Source organism: Ochlerotatus camptorhynchus, unplaced genomic scaffold, assembly GCF_037179485.1.
Source record: "Ochlerotatus camptorhynchus isolate MF236.1 unplaced genomic scaffold, CSIRO-AGI_Acam_v1.1 ptg000302l, whole genome shotgun sequence".
Taxonomy (NCBI): domain Eukaryota; kingdom Metazoa; phylum Arthropoda; class Insecta; order Diptera; family Culicidae; genus Ochlerotatus; species Ochlerotatus camptorhynchus.
The window spans coordinates 347434-371021 of NW_027040790.1; the positions used below are offsets into that span (position 1 = coordinate 347434).

At 40.2% G+C, this 23588-nt stretch overlaps 1 protein-coding gene across 1 annotated transcript in view; it reads right to left on the minus strand.

Moving 5' to 3' along the window:
• LOC135707039 (phospholipase B1, membrane-associated-like) overlaps positions 1 to 21361 on the minus strand; it is a 69336-nt gene extending 47975 nt beyond the window's left edge. The window contains exon 1 of the mRNA XM_065228762.1: positions 21292 to 21361. The gene's annotated coding sequence lies outside the window, so the exon portion shown is untranslated. The remainder of the gene's footprint in view (positions 1 to 21291) is intronic.
• Between the last annotated feature and the right edge of the window lie 2227 nt (positions 21362 to 23588).

Sequence of the window (23588 nt, forward strand, 5' to 3'; positions counted from 1 at the left end):
TCTTTATATCCTCGCCACGGCGCATTTAACTTTGGGTCTATGAGTGGCCTAGACTGAAAAAACCCGAATTTATCCACCTATGGTGTGATCAGACCCTTCTTACTTATTCAAGTTTATTTATTTTATTGTCATTATCAGTGACCAAGCCCCCCACCTCCGTGTCATCCAGTGACGCTACGCCACTGCCTGGGGGTACCCGGAATATATCCGGGTGTAGTCTATTTGGTGAGGCTACCAATCACCTTATCATCGTATTTTAATGTGATTTAATGGGTTTTAATTCAATTCATATTCAAGCAACTTCCCCGGGGTACCCGGAACATGTCCAAGTGTGTCCAATGTGGTCTGAAACACTTAACACGACTTGCATTGATCTTATTTTGGAATTCTGTAGTAATTTGATGTGTCGCATGATGGTTTTGATACGTTTTCCGTTAAATCCAGCGTGAAGGCCCATGTTCACCGGATCTTATTCCGGCCATATCTCTGGAAACGGTTCACCGATTCCAAAACCGTTCAATAGCGTTCAATGGGCCCCCAAGACCTATCATTTGGCGCCAAGTTTGTCCAAATCGGTTGAGCGGTTGCTGAGAACCGTGAGCGCATTCATTTCGTTACATACACACACACATACACACATACACACGTACACACACACACACACACACACACACACACACACACACACACACACACACACACACACACACATGTTCCGATCTCGTCGAGCTGAGTTGAATGGTAAATATATGACACTCGGCCCTCCGGGCCTCGGATCGATAGTCGGTTTTTCAAGTGATATCTATACCCTTCTTTGTAAGAAGGGTAAAAACGTGGAGAAAACTATTCCGCCGTGAAACAGAAATATAATATAACATAGATATTTAGTAAAGAATGCGCTTTTGTTTTACTTTTGCATAAATAACATATATGGTAACTCTGCCAAAAATTTACAATATTGCTGTCAGATTCCTTGCTAAACTCCAAACTGAAAACGTCAAGATTTTCTGTAGCTCAATTTGGCATAGAGATATTGACGTTTAAAAATAGCATGTTTATAAAATTAATAATAATAGGTGAGGTTCTTAATTTGGCAAGCGATTTGTACTTGCGGAGAGCGGAGTACACCTTTCGTTACCGCTCCTTTCGTTATAGACAGGTGAATTTGGAAGAGTGTCTCAAAAAGCGGCTTCTCCCTCTTCTGAAGGCTCACGACGGTCCGACGATCTTCTGGCCATATTTGGCATCATGCCACAGAACAAAGAATGTGCTAGAGTGGTATAAGACGAATGATGTCGATTTCGTGCTGAAAGATCTGAACCCCACATTCATTTTAGATCAAATACAAGGAGATCAAATACAATTCTGCATATTCTTGATTTTTTTAAATACTAAACTAATTCTCAAAAGTTGAAACCACTTTGGACTTTAACATATGCACTCACTGCACAACTGGACTTTAACATTCGATACTCAAAAGGTGGTATTAGCAAATCTTTAGTATAGCTGTGACAGATCAAGCTGTAAGTGTTAATTTTTTTTTTATGTGAAAATTTTAATAGTCTAAATAAATGTCTGTTATGGACGAGATGATGACTGAAGCAAATTAAGCCGAAATGCGTTAAGAAAATAAGCAATGGATTATTTTCAGAATCACTGAAAAAAACAAATCCAATCAAATTAGTAATTATGACATCACGCTGTTCGACAAAACGTCAAATATTTGGCAAATTTTGACAAATATATTTGACGAATGTGTAATGGCCAAATATATTTGATCAACGATTACTATGGACTATGGTATATATTTGGTTTGTATTTGTCACTCCATTTATTTGGAAAATTGAAAATGTTTTTTTTTTTTTTTTTTGTCAAACATGTTTCAGAGCCATTTATGTGATACTATTGAAATTCTTGGATAGCAAATAACATCAACTAATCGTCACTTTCTGTGATCGTACTTGGCCACTGGAATCGACAATTTATGTGATGTGACACATGAATTCAAATGCATTTTTAATTGAAAAGCGAACGGAGTCCTCCCTTAGCTCAGTCGGTAAAGGCGCAGCTACAAAGCAAGACCATGCTGGAGCTGGCTGGGTTCGATTCCCGGTCCGGCCTAGGAATTTTTCGGGTAGGAAAATTTCTCGACTTCCCTGGGCATAGAAGTATGATTGGACTTGCCACACAATTATACCAATGCAAAAATTGTACAGGCATCGAAAGCTCTCAATTAATAACTGTGGAAGTGCATCTAGAACACTAAGTTGAGAGCACGCAATAAGCTTATATGCGATATGCAATAAGCTTGAAATGCGAAGAAGAACAAAACATAATTGAGAACAGAATTGGCAAAACTATCAGCCTGCGTAGGACATTGAGTCACATTTGGAAAACCCCCTAGCTCTAAATAGCTTTGAAATGGTTCAACGAAACCTTGAGCTGACTTGATACGTTGTCATATTAGAGATCGCAGAGATTGAATATTTTATCAAAAATAGCTTTATTTAGAAGCCAATGGATATCTGAGCTCAGAAAGTTTTGAAATGTAATACTCTTGTATTGATACAAAAATCCTATATATACGTAAATGTTCACTATTTAGGCACATAAACTCTGGCAAAAAAATAAGCTTAAGTTCCCAACTGACATAATTAGTCACTATAGTCATCTAGCGCAGGCAAACGTGCATTGTATATTGATGTTGAGTTTTTCTTTGCCGTTGTCTCCTCGTATCCAACAAAAAAGTAATCAATTGCCCTAATATGTCATTCGATCAATGGCGCTTTGTCTGGGGACTACCGTGTCAACCATCCGGATACGTGTGAAATGGCCTTCATTATCTCCATAAGGTTCAAATGAAATTACTCTTTCTATCCAGCTGCGACTTTGAGCTAGATGCTTAATGTGATTAATCATTGCTAGGCGTCATATCAGCACCAGCTTAACGGTGAGCAATGCAGATTTAATTATATTTAGCTCTTCCTTAATGTAGAATAAAGGCCTTCGATATGTATACATACGATACATTGACAATTATCTTCGAATTATTGACAGCTTTAAACCTTTCTAGAGTATTTTTAGTAAACAAACACATGCATTCGGTCGGGTCGGGTCGGAATTAATGTTATTTCAGGGCAGGTTTGCATTGCCAAATGTAACAAGTTTTAATTCAGAAATATACACTTGTTCGAGACAATTTTCCATATTCAGGACAGTGCCGGAATTAAACTACAAGCTTGAACTCACTACAATACTTCAATTGAACAACAAGCTTGTATTCAGCAATTTACATGAATTCGACATAATTTCCTGAATGTGGAACAATCGCCGAATTTAACAACAAGCTTGAATTCTGCAATTTACTAGAATTCGAGACAATTGCCCAAATTTTGGACAATGTTTGAGTTAAACAACAAGCTTGAATTCAGCACGCAATCGGGACAATTTCCATCAATTCAAACCAATACTCTAAATGAACAACTAGCTTAAATCCAACAATTTACACGAATTTGAGACAGTATTTCATTTTGGGACAGTGTCTGAATTGAGCAGTAAGCGTGAATTCAGAAATTTTCCTTAATTGAAAATCAAACATGAATTCAGTAGTTTATCTGAATTCGGTACATTTTCCGAAATTAAACAAGACATGCTTGAACTCAACAATTGACAAGAATTCATGACAATTTATCCACTTGATCAAGCTTGAATTCAGCAATTTAAACGAATTTGGGACAGTTGTCTGAATTTGGAAGAATGCCTGAATTGAAAAACAAACTTAAATTTGATGATTTACAAGAATTCTGGCCAGCTGCCCGAATTCATGACAATGCTTGAATTCAATGACAAGGTTTAATTCAGAACATTCACACAAATTAGAATTGTCAAATACGAAACCGAACCCCCGAAGAAAATGCCCAAATTGAACAACTAGCTTGAATTAATCAATTTACAGATTTTTTTTACAATTGCTCGAATTCAGAAATTTACACGAGTTCGCGACAGTTTTTCAGCATTTCAGCAACCTTGGGACAATGCCAAACATGGTTTGTGCATCTAAATTTAGGTAAATATTCATATTTCATCATACAAAATTTTTGTTAACCTTCTACACATTGAAATCAATGAGAATTACCAAATGAATGATTTAGCAGCGCCGGTGGTGTAGTGGTAAGCGTGATTGACTCTCACCCCAGTAGGCCTGGGTTCAATCCCAGTCGGCGCCGCCGGGATGTTCTGAGGCATAACATCTCTGATCACGCCTTCCTTCGGAAGGGAAGTAAAGCCGTTGGTCCCCGGTTCATGAGTTGATGGGTCGATAGGGGTATGGTCCAGGTGTGGGAGCTGCTTTCCTGGCGTCGGTAGCTCAGCACGGAAAACAAGATCGAGGGAAAACAAACCAAGGAAAAAACAAATTAATGATTTTTGTTTTGCATGCGAATCACAGTCTTGGTATCTTAGTAGTAACAGTTTCTACTTACTGAGCAGAAGGTCGGGAGTTCAATCCTGCTGCTTTTACTGATCGCATCACTTGCCACAAATTATTGAAATTTTGAACAACGTTGAAAGTGATCGAATTTCAGCACAAATAAACGATCCGATTCATATTTCGGACATATTATAATTATATATCTTGAAATACCTATGATGCCTATACAAAATGATTGTTAAACCGACGGGTAACTCTAACGGAATAAGCGTGATACACTGACCACATAATTATGGATCACTTCCATTTATTTTTTAATTGTTTCTTTATTTCAAAGCTTTTCAGCCTAAAGGCTGGTTCGAGAACCATTTAATTAACACGCTAGACTGACCATAATTGTTTTTAGCTTATTCATAATTGTGAGGTAAGTATATATTTTTAATAATTTGATAACATAGGTATGTGACACAATCTACCAGGATTTATCCACATTTTTGCCTGATGGTATGACAATTATTTGCCATCATTATATAGGAAATTTAACGCTCTTTCCAAGTCTGAAATTATATTTAGGGTTAATCTTAATTCTTTTAAGTTTCAGTACAAAAACTGTCAGAAAACAGGTAAAAACTGTTGTCACGTCACATAGAATTTATCATATAGGTAGTTTAAGATACAATTATAAAGTGTACGATATATGAAGCTGTCCGAAATATGAATCAAAACGGTACATCATTGCCCATAACAAACAATCTTAGAAGGTAGCGTCTGATCGATTCATCATTTGACGTAGAAGTACTCAAATCTCTTATTGCACTTGATAGATCAATGAGAAATTCACATTAATGATATTGTTCGTTGGAGTGAAAAGTAAGTTAAACATTTGGAAGGCATTTCCTGTGTGTCTAAATCATGCAGCAGATTTCGATGCGTGTGATTTATACAAAACAGATTCGTTTTTTTAAACTTCAACTATCTTTCGAGCTACCACTTGTCCAGCAGACTCCATCTTATTCATTCAGCGGGATCCGTTCAATTCACACAACGGAAAACTCATGTACATTTCAATGCTTCGATCACAACAAAAACGCCTCTGGAGTCATAAAAACGTGGAATTCCGTACAATCATAGTACTTTCCGACGTGTCGACCCTTAATTTCCTATGAAATATATTTACTATCTAAGTGCGTATGGAGGTTACAACCAATACTTTAACTGACCAACCATAACTTCACGCATTTACCTCGATGCGTACGATTTCAGTGTCAGGTTCATGGCAACTGTTAGCTACGAAAAAAAAAAGTTACAACTTCATTCACACTTAGCCGGCATTGTTTGCTAATATACTCTCTCTCCCTCTCTCTTTCTCTCTCGCTGTGTTGCCTATCGAAATCGTGATGAAAACCTAATATAAAGCAATAACGTCTATGCTTACCTACATGCTTTTTGATTGATGTCAGCAACATATCAAATTGTGTTTACCATTGAATATGCATTTAAAAATGATACAATTTGAAGCGTTTGCTGCGCTTTGATTAATTGCTCTTGCTCAAGCCTAAGCCTATGTACAAATCAGTAGCTGGTCGAACAATTTTTGTGAACCCATCGAACAAATGTACCTCCTAGTCTATGTACACATACAATGTGCGTTCCAGTTTTTCATTACACTTCATTTGCCTTTAGGTTGAACGTGTTAAGCTACTGTTATAAGTGGGCAAAGGCTGGTCTGCCTGTTGAGAGACATTCATTTTGGGTGGCTCAATTCAAAATTGCTTTAGGTAAAGGTATTGCATTATTTCGGGGGGGGAAGTCCGCAGCTCGGAATAGCAATTGCCTTTGAATTATTGAGAAAGCTAAGACATGCACATTTAAAGCAACGATAAATTTGATTTCTACCCTTGGAGAGTCAAGGCTAGATGGTGAAAAGTTGAATGAACCACTAAACAGTCATTGCATTGCTGCAATAAGTGATGCAGGATTTAAATCAATCTTGTCATGGCAGTGATTTACTCCGTCTTAAAAATCAACACGTCGGGAACCTTCTGCTGTGGTTTAGCAATAGCGAGCAATGTTTGTCAGTTATATGACTTTAAAACGCTCACTATATAGCTGGATACTTCTCGTCTATCTATTTTCAACAACCTACTTTGGAGCAGTTGGCTGAGCTTAACTGTCAGAACAGTTAGTGTGGAGCAATCTGGGACAAGTTCATACATTTACCTTCGAACCAGTTTGAGCACCTGCAGTTTGCTCTGTTTTACTGCCTTAACTAGAACTAAAGCTTTTTTGCACACCAGATCGAATCATGAACTTGTATTTTGTTTTGCATATTAATGTCCTTAAATCACTGCAAAGCCCCTGTGGTTAACCACATAATATTAAGAAAGAAGAATGCTAAAACTAGCCAGTTCATTGTTATTGTCGTTAGATTAGTGCAGCATTCAGATAATAATAAATGTGCTTATTATGAGAACTAGTTTGTTTTTTCCGCAGTTGATCTTCTGTGATGTATACCCCATGTCCTTAGTATAGAGCATGCCGTTTTACTCCATCACTATTGAGAAATGGTGAAGGTTTTAATACAGTTGACATTCTGGCCTTTATCGGAAGGATACGACTCTAATTGAAAAGTTCCGCTCTTTATACCCTTCGGAGAGTTGGAACACCCTCCAAAGGCGTGCCCCTTTATCAGTCAAAAACGAATTCCTTCGCAACAAAATTAAGCAATCACACCGATAGTGACAATGCATCAGAATCCTAGCACTTCAAACTAGAGAATCTTAAAAAATAAAATAAAAATAAATAATAAAATCTTAAGAATCACGTCGATGAAAAGTAACTACCTAACTCATTTCTTCCTTGTTTCAAGATCATCCTCGGTGGACAAAGCCGAGTCTTGTCTCTATCGACAAGGCATAAACAGTAAAAAGGACTAAGATTAAGCTTAATAAGTTTTCTCGTCCTATAATATTATCTATATAGAAACTAAAGCTCTAGTTTAGCGGTGCGTTTGTTGTTACTATGGATCGCCAATACAATCTGTTACAGCACTGTATCGGACAAATTTCAGAAAATTTCTTCCCTTAGCTGTAGCAATTGAAAGAGAAAATCGATGAAGAGAATCGATCATCACAGTAAGGCCCTTATGCATGCTCACTGTCGATATAGTTGCAGAAAAAAAAAATCAATGCCAACATTGATCAAATTTCCACAGCAATCAATTTTACTAATGTTCCGAATCTTTCGGTGGTCATTTGATGACCACCAATTTTCAAAAGAAACTAATTTTGAAAAGATTCTACTTACTGTGAAAATTCCAGCCAATTTCATAGCAAAACAAAAAAGTTATACCTATGCAAACATTGTTTGCCTGGTCGTAAAAATAAAAACCGCACAAAGCGCGTTAGGCCCTCCCAAAAAATTAGGAAGGTGGTGTTCACTTGAAACACTAATAACTTTTCGGGGTTAACTCGGATTTACAGTCCGTCTTGAGCCAATATGTTCCCAATAGTCAAAAAATTCTACATTTTGAACACGAAGCAAATTGACCTCCTTAAGCGCCACCTAGAGCCGCGAATGTGAAAGTGGCTCTATCCCTCATATTTTTTGTCAATGTTCCCCATACAAAATTCAAGCCCTTCGAGTAAGGGGTTGCCGTGAACCAAATGACTTGAAATTTTGGCATGATGTTTCTGACCCCTCAAATTATCGTTTGAAATTCCAGGATTGACCTATTTTGAAAAACTCTAATATACATACATGCATATTTACAACATGATATACACGTATTCTGTTTTTTCCTTGATTTGTTTTCCATCGTTCTTGTTTTCCGTGCTGTGCCGTTTTCCGAGTACCAATGCTACCGACACCAAGGAGGCAGCTCCCACACCGGACCGTACTTATCGACCCATCAACTTCATGCACCGGTGACCAATGGCTTTACTTCCCTGCCGAAGGTAGACGTGATCAGAGATTTTATGCCTCAGAACATCCCGGCGGCTCCGACTGGGATTGAACCCAGGTCTGCTGGGGTGAGAGGTAATCACGCTTACTACTACACCACCGGCGCCGCTACGCGCATTCTGGTTTTCTGGATTTCGTCTTCTGGACCCATACACACTTAGAAAAAATCATGTAAATTTAGGTTCTCTGAGACTGACATATACGAGCGTCAATTTTGACGTAAAATTGAGTCATAACAGACGTGAAATTCAACTCAATCAAACGTTCTTTTCGTCGAGTAACGAACTTTTCAGTCTCGGAGCACTTAATATTACATGACATGTTTGTTTACGTCTCATCTTTTATGTCAAAGATGGATTCCGTCACGTGTTAAAGTAGTTATTTCTAAGTGTGTACATAAATTCAGCAATCGCCTACATTTTCAATAGCGACCAAAAATATCCATTAGTACCGCCCCAATGACACGTTCATCTAGATAAAATTGAAAAATAGCAGATGTTCAGCGATGGGCCCAATCTATAGGGATCCATAGGCCAACATTAGAGCCATTTCCCTTATGTCTTTCCTTTAATCATTTTCTTATCAACAGCATTTTTTAGTGCATCATACAACGTCACATTGAAAAAAAAAACTTTCCTTTTTGGGTTCGTCTCGCTTCAGTGGAGCGATCATCTTTAAATGGTTTTTTAACCTCAGGGTCGTCGACTTGCCTATTACGAAAAAAAATACGTCACCGCTAGTTCAATAACTAGAAGCTACGAGACACGCGTGCTGGAAATGGGATAATTATAGTCATAAGCCTAAAAATACGATTGCCATAAATAAAATGCTTTTTCATCGAGTCACCGCCGGGCAGCTCACGCATGCCACAATGGTTCGATTTTGATTGGTCAGTTCCGAGGCTTCTTGCCAAACATCCGAAATAGTGTCATCTATAAATCGAAAATATGTAAAATAGTTGCCGTGAAAGTGTGAAATAAGCAGTAAACCTAGTCTTCACGGAGGGCGACAGCGCACATAGGAGTACTAAACCGAAAAAGTTGGCCACAGGTTCAAAAACCAAAATCTATGATAGGGAAAATGGCTCTAATATTAGCATTTTGGAATTGAATAATCATAATAATTTCGGGATAGTAAGTAGTCCCTTTTTACCGGTATTTTACCGGTATTACCGGTACCGAAATACCGGTACTTGCAAAAAAGTTCCGGTACTGACAACCTTAGGAGTAGGGTTTACTGGTAGATCTTACACCCAGTACTGCACCATTAAAAGGCGATTAAATTACTTTCCGGCCTTCTAGATTCAAGTATTCGGAACATAGTGGCAAAAAAATAGTTCCTACAGATTCCTCTTTGCTATTTTCTTGAAAATTTTCCATAAATATGCTTTTTTGCTATTTTCAACAGTTCTGTTCATAACATCAACAACAGTCTAGAACGTCGAATTTATCTATATTCAGGGTATTTTATGATAGAACATTAAATAAAAATATAACCTCAATTGAATAAGATAAATGATAAAACAATTGTATTACACTTGTAGGTGAAACATTTTTAACTTTCAATTTAACAAAAAATAAACATAAACTAGCTAACATTGAACCGATTTCAACAAAAACATCGCTTCACAGTTTTGGCCAATTTATTGGGTCGACCACGTCTATGTGCAGTGATTGAACCAAATCTGTTACAACTCAGACAGCTAAGCGATAGGTGCGTGGGACAAATATCGCTTAGTTTAGTTTGGATTGCCCAACGACGTTGATATCATGCGTTATCGTTGATTTAATTTCTGTAGCGTCGCTTTATTTTTTTACAAATGCCTATCAACCAGATATGTCTCGGTTGATAAATAAATCAAACTTCCTGGTAATATGTTTTTGGTTAATATCGGAACAACAGGACAACCTATTCGCGTGACCTTCTCAACACCTTGGCTAATTTTGGAGATCAGTTGTCTCGATAGGCACATAAGATGAAAAAATACAAATTCCAATAGTTCATAGCTACTTATCGAAATGCTGTGATGTAAACGGTTCGAAGGTATCTAAATGCTCATAATTTCAACACTGAGTATCCCTTTGGGGTGGTTTGCTGTCATTGTCTATTAATATTGCCGTTGCAGGGAAAATAATTTGGCGCAACTGACAGCTACAGCATGCTATCACAGCTGACGCCATATTTAATTTCTTCTCGCTACATACAAATCGTCTCATTTATTTTAGATGCAGTTCATAAATTTCGTAGATAGCTTTTGAGACGTTTTTTCCGATAAAGATAGCCATCCAAACATATTTTTTAATTTGTTGGAAGCGCAGATAGTCGCAGTCCTCCACCCCTTCCCTTAACCCATCTTGATGTTCATTGATTGCTCTTTAATTTATTTAATTGCTTAAACAGGCTCAAACCGGATTTCAAACTGCTCAAATTAGTGCTGCGACTGCGGATTATCTGGTTATTATAATTTTACAACCCTATTAGAGCATGACAATCGAAAAATAAATCATTTGAGTTCCAATGCACTATTTAAACCCTAAATTTGGCATGTGTTTCAATGTACTGACAGAAATATGGACTCGAAGAATTCAACGAGAACTGTTTGCAGAATTTTGTGGCGATATCGACATGGTGTTCACGGGTTCACTCTGCCACCATCGGTCAATGCACAAAGTCCCATGGGATTCCCGTTATGGACATATCAACCAAAAACCATATCAATAATATCTGCACTGCTGAAAACAAATGCCAAGCCTCCATTATGTTCGGAATGGACGCAACACCGACATTGTATCACCTTCTAATCGGTGAGATCCGCTTACACATTGCACGTATCCAGCGGTGGGATAATCTGGCGACGATTCAACACCCACTAACTAGAAGATTCATCAGTGAAAGCTCGCTCGTTGAAAAAGCATTAGATGTACCAGAAGGTGGCATGCAGACCAACATGGAAGACCGTCAAAAATTCCTGTATTCCTGTCTTTGGTGAGCTGCGCACTCCGAGGAAAGAGTGGATCATTAGCGAAAACTGGCGGAAGAAAGAATTGCGTAGAGAAACAGAAGCTGCGATAAAGCGGGTTAGAACCAATAATAAGCTGAATTACCGAGGCGAAGCAATCGGTTAGGTTGTGTGAGTGAAACCCCTGTACGATACAAGCAATATCTGTACCTCATTGGGTTGGAACCAATCTCTGTAACTCATTGGGTTAGAACCAGAGGAGTGAAGAAGGATACACCTCCTGTCACCACAACAACGTACGTATTGCTTCTGTTATGCTCTTCGTTCTGTTTTTCATTTGTTTTTTTAGGTTGATTCTGGGCCTTCCGTTTGTGGTCCTTCCATCTTGCACAACAAACACTTGCTTGTGATGATGTAATAGATGTCATTGATGATGTTCACCATCTTCGTGGGACGATATATGGTAATCTAGATGCCACCGCGTGACGTTCACTATCGGAATTGCAGATTTATTATTAAAATGTGCGTGGGCTTTGATGGAAGATTGACTCCTTCTATGTTGCAGTAACAGATTTGGATAACGACGTAATGTTATTGACCGTGACGTTGCTTGATGATGTCATTCTTCCAACCCAGCTGATTAAAATGTAGATAGCAGTATTCAGGACAGATCGCAGATCGCTAAATAGTCGAAAGATATGGATATGAGGAGTTTTGATAGTTATTTCCTCCAGGCTGTGCTGGTGACTCGATCCTTTTCCTGTTAATGACACCCTAGAGCAGTTGTGGGTAAAAATCAATCTGCGTACGTTCTCAGTGAGAACTGGAGTGATATGTCTACCCCTGATCGAAAAGATACAACATACCGACTCTGTTAATTCTATCTGGTCGTCATTGCAGCCTCACGAGTTCGCATTTCAATTTCATATATTATAGTCTATCTCTAGCGTTCAGAATCATAAGTGCTTAACTGCGATGATCGCTTCAAGGCTCGCTCACGCAAACCAACATCCTCATCGGGTAAGGATAGACTTCCCCTATCCGATGGTTAGGTTGGTCTGCGTGAACGTGCCTTGAATTCCTAGAAATCATAGATAGAAGTAATTGTTTACAAAAAGTGTTACGCCCTAATTCCAGCTCTATCTAGATATATAAGAATGATAAGGATGAAGTCACTACTCATCAGGGCTGTCTTGCATCAACATAGAGAGAGCAAAGTCAGTGATGAAAAATATTGTATTATTATCTTCGTCGCACTCCAAGCAGCGCATGACAAATTCCGTATGAAGACAGTCCTCTTTCAATTACGTCGTGAAAAAAAACTAGCTCAGTACGTTCTCTCTCTCTTAGATCTGTCGGTTGCTCGGAGAAGATTAACGAATGCACGTTTCAGTCAGTCGTTCCATATTGTTTGACAAAAAAATGATGATCGTTGGAAGCAACACAAAAAACTTAAAATGGGTACAAAACGGATTCAAACCACCAACATAACGATTATCAGGCTAAAGGAAAACAAGAAGCACTCATATTGTGGCAACTAGTTTGCTCACATGCACGTTCGACGGTATTTGCTTTTTTTTGTCCATGCGTGATACAAAAAAGAGAAGTGAAGGTAAAAGATGCGATAGGATTTGTTCAAAGGGATTACTGTCGGCTTCCCTTCGTCAATGACAAAGGATGTATGGAAATGATGGTTTTTGTATCGCGATAATTTATTTTTGGTTTTCGTCAAACGTCACTGACCAAACTGACCGTTACCAACTCAGCTACTCATGTTTTCGATGTTTACCTTTGGAGGGAGGTAGCTCATCGATTCTTCCGGTTCGCCTCCTAGCATCGTGCTATAAGGTACCAGGCGATAACCAGGGTAGTTGATCGATAGCTCGATGACATCATTTCGTTGGCGTCTGCAATGGGAAATTCTCATAGCAGGCGTTGACGATGGGACGTTGCGAGTTGTTGAATAGCGACTATCGTGGTAACTCACCGATTACCTGTCGATCTGCCAAATTTGGAAAGACGTCTGCATTGAATTATCTCATATAATAATATTCCGCCCACTATATCACAAGAAATTGCGAGTAGCTGAGTGGAATGGAGATAAGTTAAGCATTGGGTACAGGACCAAGTCTCCCCTGGGTGGTGCCAAAAGATGAGCGCAATAGAATCATCAAGTTGCCATAAGGCACGGAATGAGACTATTGCATGGCTGGGTAGTCAAAGTCTTCCATTCGTTAGTCATTTCACGTGGATTAGAACAGGTTTAGGTGGGCGTTGGCCAGATTTGGATTTTTCAGATGTAATCCTGGATAGGACCCTGTCATTGAACGTCGCGTGAAAGTGGAACCTAATGAAGGCCTTAGTACTTTTTCGTAATTTTTAGTTTTCGGATTTGAAAGATCGTCGGTTACAGTGGCCTGCTTACTGAGCAGAAAAACGCGGTCCCAGGTCCTTACATATCAAAGAGATTTATGGTAAAATCGCTTGTGTATCGTGTATTTTGCGAAACTCGTTGTTGTCGTTGGTTCCGGGTTTGAATGGATACAAAAAGTTGAGCAACGGTATTATGTGATATGAGGGGCTCGGTGGCCTTAGAGCAACCGTTTTTGCTTACTGAGCAGAACATCATGAGTCTAATCTCAGGCCCATCCACATTCAAGATTCGTCAATCGTTTTATTTGTTAATATGACTACATGGTAATAACAGCAACTCGGTGATTAAAAAGGTGCTCGTCTGCCTAGTGGCAAACGTTTTTGCTTACTGAGCAGAAGACCGTGGGTTTAGTCCCAAGCTCCTTCGCGTTATATGATCGTTAGGAAATCAATTCAGCTTATCGTTTACCAAAACGAACCCTGCTGCAAACCCAACCCTCTTATCCAACATCCCAGTGATTCCTCGTGGAAGTGCAGAGGTGTTCTCGGCTTCCATCAAAGCGAGTGTCATGTCAACACAATCCTTCCCATTCCTTTCTTGACCTGTGTTCGGGCGCGGCCGGCGCTGGTATTGCCTAATTTAAGATCACCAGTTTTTACACATTGAGGATGATTGCTAGTCCCAAGCATCGTCTATTGGTTCTCTGTGTAATTACAGCTGATCTGGCAATAACAGAGTAGCAACCGTGGGCGGTCAATCAAGCTCAAGCTCAAGCTCAAGCTCTCACAACATGCAATTCTCAAATGCAAAACATTCCAAATCCATCTGTTTCACACAGTAGTGTGATTCAATGTGCAATACACTTGAATAGATAGGGATAGGTTATCAACATTTCTAACTTTGAAACATTAGAAAATATCGTGTAGAACACATTAAAATATATTTGATTGTGCACAAGAAAAATCAAGTGTTTAAATACTTCGATCAGACGTGTGGACTTTTTCGAGTGTATGACGCCTTCTGTTTCAATCTGGCCAGTGACAAGGTCTATACCAATAGCAGCGTTTGACAGTAGGCAGCATGTCCCGGGCTCAAATCGTTTATATTGCTGTGCTGGGCCCGCTGTCACGGTATAACATGTTGCGTACGCGCCTACCAGTGGGCTGGTTTCAATGGACTAGCTCAGGTCAATAATGCTGAGAAAAAAAAGCTCGCAGATCCTAGTGCTTGTGAATGATGTAGGAATATTTATCTGCAATGTGCTGGAATTAATCTAATCTCAAATAGGAATGGATAATGCACATCCTGCTCTTGATGTATCTGTGTCTCTGACTCAACCCGTTATTTTTGAGTGCTCACATGTCAACCTGAAGCGATACAAGCGAACGAATATTGATTCGTTGATTGATGCTCTTTTTTCAATCGGTTGGCAAATTCCTGAGTAGCGATGAAGACTTGGATGTCATTGTTGAGGAAGACTTGGATGTCATTGTTGAGACATTCAACTCCATGATCCGTCGTTCAATTGAAATACACGTACCGCTACAACGTCCTCCGTTAAAACCACCATGGACAAATAATCATCTCCGTAAGCTAAACACTGGGCTAATGCTAAAACATCGGAAGCAGTATTATGACGATCGCCTCAACGGCGATGCAGCAGAGATGGAAGGTGGTACGGTTATAGATCTAGGAGTACATGCAGAAGACGACAAACTACCACCTCTGATCTTCAAGAAGAAGAAGGAGAGCAGGAGATACTATCGGAAGATGGAAGGTGTTGTATGCCCAATATACAAAAAAGGTGACAAATTGGATAGCTGCTTCTCTTTACTATCGTGATTTTTAGCCGTAGGCTATAGTTCATCACCCTAACGCCTGCTTAGAGCCTGCCTCAAAAGAGAGGTTTCAATTTGACATTAACGTACAACTGGCTCTGATTACCTGTCGAAAGAGACAGACTACATATTAAAAACTTAATGTCAAATGAGAATTACATCAGGGCTGTGGCGAGGAATTGGTGCGCGAACAAGGTAGAACCCCACTCTGAAGACAGTGTCACTGACGGTGGAAAAATACGAAGGTGAAGAGAACACGATCAGCGCAGCCAACGTCGTGGGGTCGTAACCAAGTAGATTCCTGGCGTTCTCCAGGAGTCCATGTTGTTCACGTAGCCTCTGGATCTTCGGGCAAACACGCAGGTGTTCCACCGCGGCTGGGTAGCTGCAAATTGTGGACAAACCTTGCGGAAAGGTGTCCCAGCGAAATTGCAGGAAATTCTAGCATGGCTGATCCGGAGTCTTGAAATGATCCGCTGGTCCTTGTACTTATCCAGCCTGGGTCGTACGGTTTTCTTGATCTTCTTCAAGAAAGTGGTCCGTGACTGGAAATATTCCTGCTGCCAGGCTTCCATGGTAGTATTCTCAATCCAACGTTCATAGTTTAGCGGGGACCGGAAGGACCAGATCCCACCAGTCTACCCGCATCCTCGTTTCCGGGTACACCACAGTGTCCGGGAATTTACGTTAAGACGGTTGAAGGTGGGGCGTACCGTGCAATTGTTGTATCCAGGGGTGGCTCAGTGCTTTGGCTTCCAGCACCTAGGTGATGCTGTGCGAATCCGTTAGCACAAGGATCGGTTGATCTGCAAGAGTGATGGCTGCATCGAGAATAGCTGCGTCTTCTGCGGAAAATATGGAACACTTCTTCGGTAGACTTTGACTTGTTGCAGTGTTCATTCCTGCCACTCCAGTACAACTCCAGCCCGCGACCGCAATCCGTCCGAAAGCGAAGAACGTACCCCGGTTAAACCAACCCGAGAAGCTCTGCAAAAGAATACCTCAGCGCCGCAGAGTTATCTCCGGCTTGGAATTGTCTCTTAATCAGCTTATCTATTTTGACAATGTTTGATCGCCAACATTTGTTTAGGTTGGCGCCAGGCTCTGTTACTCTCGTTGAGGAGAAAGACCCTATCGTTATCGGATGTCTAAGCGGCGAGGGCAGTGGCTTTCGTAGCAATGGCTGCAGCAGGTCAATAGCGGAAAGGGAGGACTCCGAGTTCCAAACATGCGGCGTCTGCAGGCGTGGAAGGGATACGATGCGTACGTAGGTATTTTATACTGGAGCGAGGATGCGGTTGAGCTTCTCGGTGACTGAACAGGTAATTTTGAGGCCGTAGAAAATTCACGAAGGCGGATCTCACGGTTGCTCGAGCAGTGCAGACGGGAGATTATCCTGACGATGTTGATGCGACAACGACAGTTTTCTTTCATTGTCCTGATGCACACTTGCGATCCATAGCCACCCCCAGAACACGCACTGTTTTCTTGAGTGGAATCTGATGGTCCAAGATCAGTGATCCCCGAATCCGATGGCCTGAGTTGGGATATGGCACCGTACACTCTTCATCACGGAGAGCTGACAACCAACCGAGCGCATCTATCTGCTGACGATGGATACTGCTACTTGGGCTATATTCCTGATCCGCTTAGTCTTTCGTCCCGTTACGACGATGAGTATGTCGTCGGCATAAACTATTACGTGCACGTTCTTGGGCAGTCGGCTGAACACCCTGTTCATTGCCACCAGGAATAGCGTTACCGCTATAACGGATCTCTGGGGCACTCCAGTTTCCTCGAGGAACGAATCCAAGCGGGTGTTCCCGACACCTGGAAAGTACGATCAAGGTGGAAATTCCGTACAAAATGTTTGATGTTGCCTTCCAGGCCCACCAGCTGATGAACTGCCTGATGACGCCAGGTGTCCACGCCCTGTTGAACGCCTTTGAAATATCAAGGGGACCTGATTTGCCTGGTCCCTTTCAAATTGTATTATTATTTATGTACGGTCCTTATATTTCGAATAATTGATTAATCGATTAAAGAACCGAAAAGTAAAATATTTGTAATCGGTTATATCATGCCGATATAAGCATCAACTTTTCCAGAGGATCATCACCCACCGTTTTCAAACATATGCTGCACTCTCATTGTTGGAAAAATAACAGCACAGCGAACAAAAAATAATCGATTAATTAAAAAATGGGACATCTCTGATTTTGGCATGATTGTTTTGATAAAAAAAAGCGCCAAATCTCATCTCTACCGAGGGGGCAGCAAAACTACAAAATTACCTTGCATACGGGGGGAATTCATTGGATGAAAGGGACCGTGAAAGAGGACACTAAAATAGAAAGTTTTTCTTCCGACTATTTCATCTTAGTATTCTTCTGTCGAGAGCTGAAAAGTAAGTAGAGGAGCTGTGTCTTAGCCGGAACGCAAGCTGCTCGTTCATCAAGGAGGCCATTTGACTCCAGAAGCTGCCTGAGACGACGTTTTTCATTCTTTCCATCACTTTTACCACGCAGAAAGTGAGCGCAATCGGCCTAAAAGAGGAGGCATCTCCGCTCGCCGCGTTATTCTTCAAAATGGTCACTACCAAGCTTTGTTTCCAGAGGTCCGGGTGAGCCACAGATAGTTGACGAGGGCGAGTAGCCTCGTTTTTCCGACAAAGGGAATGTAATTTAACAATGGGTATCAAATCTCGTCCGGCCCGACAGATTTAACACTGCTGCTGCCGAGGGAAAACTGAAGTTCCCGGAAGGTAAAAGCTTCGCTGATCTGGAGGGCAGGAATGTCGGGTGGAATGTGCAAGTCACGGATGCGCTGGACGAATTCGTTGTTGTAGCCACTGACAGCAGACAAGCCGGCGAAATAGTTTCCTAATTCGTTGGCGATGTCCTTCGATAGTAGGAGGGTAGATCATCTTTTGCCAATAAGAGCGTTGCCGCAATTCCACAAGCTGCTCGACCATTGGAATTCGTCGATTAAATCAAGGAAATTCATCTAGCTAGATCGCTGCTCATCATGGATCATATGTCTGCAAGAGAGATGGCGTCCTCGGTAAGACTTCAGCGCTTCCTCCCTACCAGGATCGTTGGGATGTAAAGCTTTACGCCACGCTTTCACCGTATATTTAATCTCCTTATTCTACCAACGTAGTGCTTTTCGCCCGGATACGCTCCCAGTCCTGTTACAGCTTCGTAGAGTACTTCGTGTTGCTGAAAGAAATTTCTTCCTGAAAGCGTCCATTCGTATTCGCATTGTTCCGCGGAGATGTCTTGCGGATGTTTGAAAAATGTTGTAGTTTGGATCGGTAAGAATATATCAGATAGTTTTTCGAAAATCTACCAACTAACTGCACCATATTTTGAATTATAATATTAAAAAAAATGGTTTGAATTCAAAATTCAACAACATCAATTACGAAGAATCTCCTTGCTTAACCGTTGATTTCAAATTTGGGACTGTACAAAATTTATTACACAGCATGTTGTTCTCATGGTCGTAGCTCAAGGTACACCATTGCTCAAACCCTCATAAAAATCACAAATATATGTTATGGACTAAACATTCTGCACTGATAATTGTAATTTGGTATAATAGTTAAAAAGCTACAGCTGTGTATGTGTGTGCCATTTTCCACGAATACACCCTTTATTCACAACATGCTAACTGAAGCTGCGAGTTGACTCGACACAAAAATGGCTCCGTAACTCATAGTTTTCTAAGAAAGCGAAAGTATAGTTTACTATCTATCTTTACTATTCGCCGAAGGCAGACACGAAGCTTATGCTGCCAGCAGTGACGGTAGTTTCGGATTGCGTTCTGATGTAAAGCAAAAAGTATGAAACTCAAACTCAGCACGTTTTTGTTAGAATTGTAGTTTTGTTATCTTGATACTCGTACCTACAATAACACAGCTTATATTATCATCCGCAGTTGCTTGCTTGTCGATTTTTGTCTACGGCCTGTTACCTTGGGCATTGGTGAGATTTTAATTTTTGATATTTTCCCAACACTGTTCATTCGTGGAGGCTGTTGCTTATCCTTTTACTCTGTCGAAAAACCTCAAGCAACTATTGGTTTCCCTGGGTTTGCCCTTAGAGACTTTACAAATTAATTATCAAACATAAAAAAATCATTATCTTTGCCTTTCACTGCTCAACTAACGTTTAAAAATATCTGCTTTTGAGTCTTTAAATATATCTATTGATAATGTTTTGATTATTGATTGATTATTTGTGATCTGTGACTGTATTAGCTATTCAGTGAGTTTGCCAAAATTCTGTTAAAAGTTATCATTAAATGAGAAAGATAGAAGATACTGAAAGGTAAGCACACATCATAGGTAAGAGACGCGTGTGTGAGAATATTTGCGAAACAATCTAAGAACACCGGTGGAATTGAAACCCACAATTTCCCATTCAGTACCCGGGTGCATTACGAATTATATAACGGTGGACCTATGGTTTACGGATGTATTTGGATAATGACATTTGAGTTTTGAATCCGTTTCCCTCCCTAGTCTTTTTGCACAAGCCTTCAATTGTCAATCATGGACGATATGTGCTTGTACCGCAACCACTCAGTATCAGGTCGGCAGCTCAATGCTTTACTCATACTGCACTGGACAACCCTAGTCCACTCTAGATAACAAAAGTTAAAGACGAGGTCAACAACAAGTTCACTTTTCCCATAGTGATTCCCATAAAAAAAAACTCAAAAGACCGGGGCAGTATGGGATCGCAATCAAATGAGCTCAAATCAATCGATTATTTGAATAACCATAATAGCTTATATCGTTCTTAAGCCCAATGATACATTAAACCTGCAATATTTATGCCTGACACTCATGATGTCAATTGTCCATACGCCTAGTGCTATACCCACTATCCAGTTATGGTATATCGACTGGCTACAATAATTTATGTTGAAAAATCGGGCGAAATCATGAATTTGCCATGAATGAAATCCATAATTGATCCTCGCCGATAAATGACCTCAACTATCGAAAACTAGACAGCCTAAGCCACTCAACTCACAATTTCACATTGCCTTTGGTGCCCTTCATCTCTGCTTCCGTTCGGACATTTAAATTGCCACCACTTGAACATAGAATCATATCAACCGCACTGCATCTAATCAACCGCATCAACATTCTTCTCTTTCAAAAGCAATAAATCAACCACTAAATAAATCAAACCACCGAACAAACACTGTAAACCGATTAGGCTCCCCTCCGCTCATCACACATTACCGTTTTGCTTTATTCTATTACTGCTCTGTTTTCGTACTGCCCCTCGATGCGTGAAATCAAATTAATCGCATCGAAAAAATATTCCACCAATCACCCGGCACGTTCATTAGCACAATATTGATATATGTATATATATATATAAATCCACGCGACAATTTCTTCATCCACTTTGACTTTTTTTTCTGTCATTGGCTGACATTGATTTTGAGTTGTTTCACATTGAACTTGCTCGAAAAATGGGTCCAACCACTTTGTGACACACCGCAACCATCAATCAGCAGTGGTCCGCTTTACTCATGCACATGCACCTTCCGAGCCCGAAGCTTTGCGAATCAATCTGGTCGATCGAGTATTGCTTCTTGTGGGTCAACTGATCACCGGACTAACCGACTTCAGGCCACTTTGAACTACACTTTAAACATGGTCCAAACATAAATTTATTCAACTAATATCGAAAATCTCACGCACGTTTCAAATCTCAGCACTCGCATCAGGAAGCACCCACGACCGGAACGACACTTTTCAGAATCACGTTTGATCACCGACAGGCTTCGAGTAGCACTAACGTAAGTATTGGCACCCGCCAGGTTGATTCATTCTGAGAGCAATCTCTACTGAAGCGGATCTAAAAAAAAACTTGCGGCTGAAAAAGATCTATGTACTATTTTAACGATGGAAGATCGTGCAAAGCGTAAATATGTACCCGAGCAAATTGATCCGCTGCCTTCTCCAGTGCTCATTTCTATTCATGCTGCATAGGCCGTGGCCACGTGAGCCGGCGGCGCGTCCATAGGTATCCGATGGCGATGCACTGGGCTGGTGGAACAAAAGCAAAAGTTTGACCGCCAGATGAACTGGCCTAGGTGAACGTAGTGCAAACATCAGCCGGATAGAATTGCAGTGCTGGTTTCATGAATTCGGACGATGCGGGTTTGAGCTAAGGAACTTTGATGATCTATGAGCTGAGACAAAGAGTCTGTAAGGGATCAAAACAATTGTTAATTATCAAAATGTCATTTGATGCAAATATTGTGTCAATATTGACGCAGATTCATAAAGGTTTTTTTCGTGCTTCAATATTTCTACTCATTTTCCATTTTTGTTTGACAACAGTAGTAGATGGGGCCTGATCCTGGGCATCTTTTGTCAGAAAAGTTGTCATTTAGTGGACCCCATATCGAATCGTATTGTCTATACGTCGATATTGACAATATTTCTGTACTCATATCATCAATATTAATGTCAATTGTTATCCTTTGTCTACAGTTCATACAAATAGGTGGATCTAAAACCTCTCAAGAATGTTCTACGTACGGTAAGTAGGGGCAACAATGGGCCAAAAAATCAAAATTTTGCGTGCCCTAGCTTACAACAGTCACAGTTTAGCAAGAAAGATAATTTTAAGCATGTGAATATATTCATCAATAATTTATTTACGACTGTCCTGGAAATGGTTGATTGAAATTGATACCTCATTTTACTAAAATTAAATAAAAAATGAACCAATGAAAAATCTTATGTGGAGTGATTTGGGCCAAAACATAAATGTGGATAAATGTGAATTTTATATCTTAAAATATAAATTTACCATAGCTATTATACTTGGATATGTATGGATAAATATCACGTGTAGCCCTCGTCTATCCACATTAAAGTGTGTTCAAACTTGTGTCTGCCTGTGGACACTTCTCTACACTTTACTCCAGGAGTTCAAGTCTAGTCTAGTCATCATTTTCTGTATATTCAAGATATTTGAATCAATAAAAAAATCAATTTTGGCCCAATGTCACCCCGTCTTACGGTAGTTTCTGAGCAGCTCCTTATATCTTAATAGACAAAAGAGATAGCAACTTGGTCGCTTCAGCAAATTTGTGCGAAATTGAAAATTCCAAAAGTGTCTTTAATAAATATATCTTTATCAGCATAGTGCCTTCTGTAAAATCTATCGCTAAGTTGCTGAACAATTATGTTTCAAACATTACCAATTTGCCGTTATACATTTTTCAGGTGGCATCGTGTACGGAGTGTCAAGACGTCCCTACCATATGTTAAATGTCCAATAATTTGAGACAATCTTCCTCAAATATTAGATCGACTTCGTAACAATAACTAGAAGTGTCGTAGTCTAAATTGCCCATTAAGGTCAACTTTTTCAACCCCCTGTTCCCCATTGCTCTTTCGATCTATATTGATATCCCCAACTACTATGCCAGGTACTATTAATTTGCTTTAGACCTGTGCGCCAATCAGAATTTTGTCGGCGGCAGTGTAGTGGTGTCACGCCGTTTGCATTCGACGGTGGCAGCGTTACGGCGTAAACCAGCGTGGATAAGCGTGAGAGGCTTATTGACTGGTAAAAAAAACCCCTACTATTACTTTGCAGCACCTTACTCAACAAGCGCCAAAGGTGACGTTTACCAAAGCAAAAATATGGAAGGGCGAGAAAATTGCTCGAACATTCACAAACTCTATTTATCTTTACTTCTTGAAAATTTGCTCATCTTCTATGAAGATTCATCAACTTTATCCAATCTTCAAAAATGTTGTTTTTACATTTTCTCTCAATTCGTCCAAGATTTTCGAACAGTGATAACCATGGTGATAAGGTGAATAAGCATGATTGCCTCTCACCCCAAAAGGCCTGGGTTTAATCGTGATTTTCTGAGGCATACAATCTCTGATCACCGGGTAGTAAGCCGTTGTTCTATGAGTTGATGGGTCAATAGGTTTAGGGTCCAGGTGTGAGAGCTGCCTCCCTGGTGTCG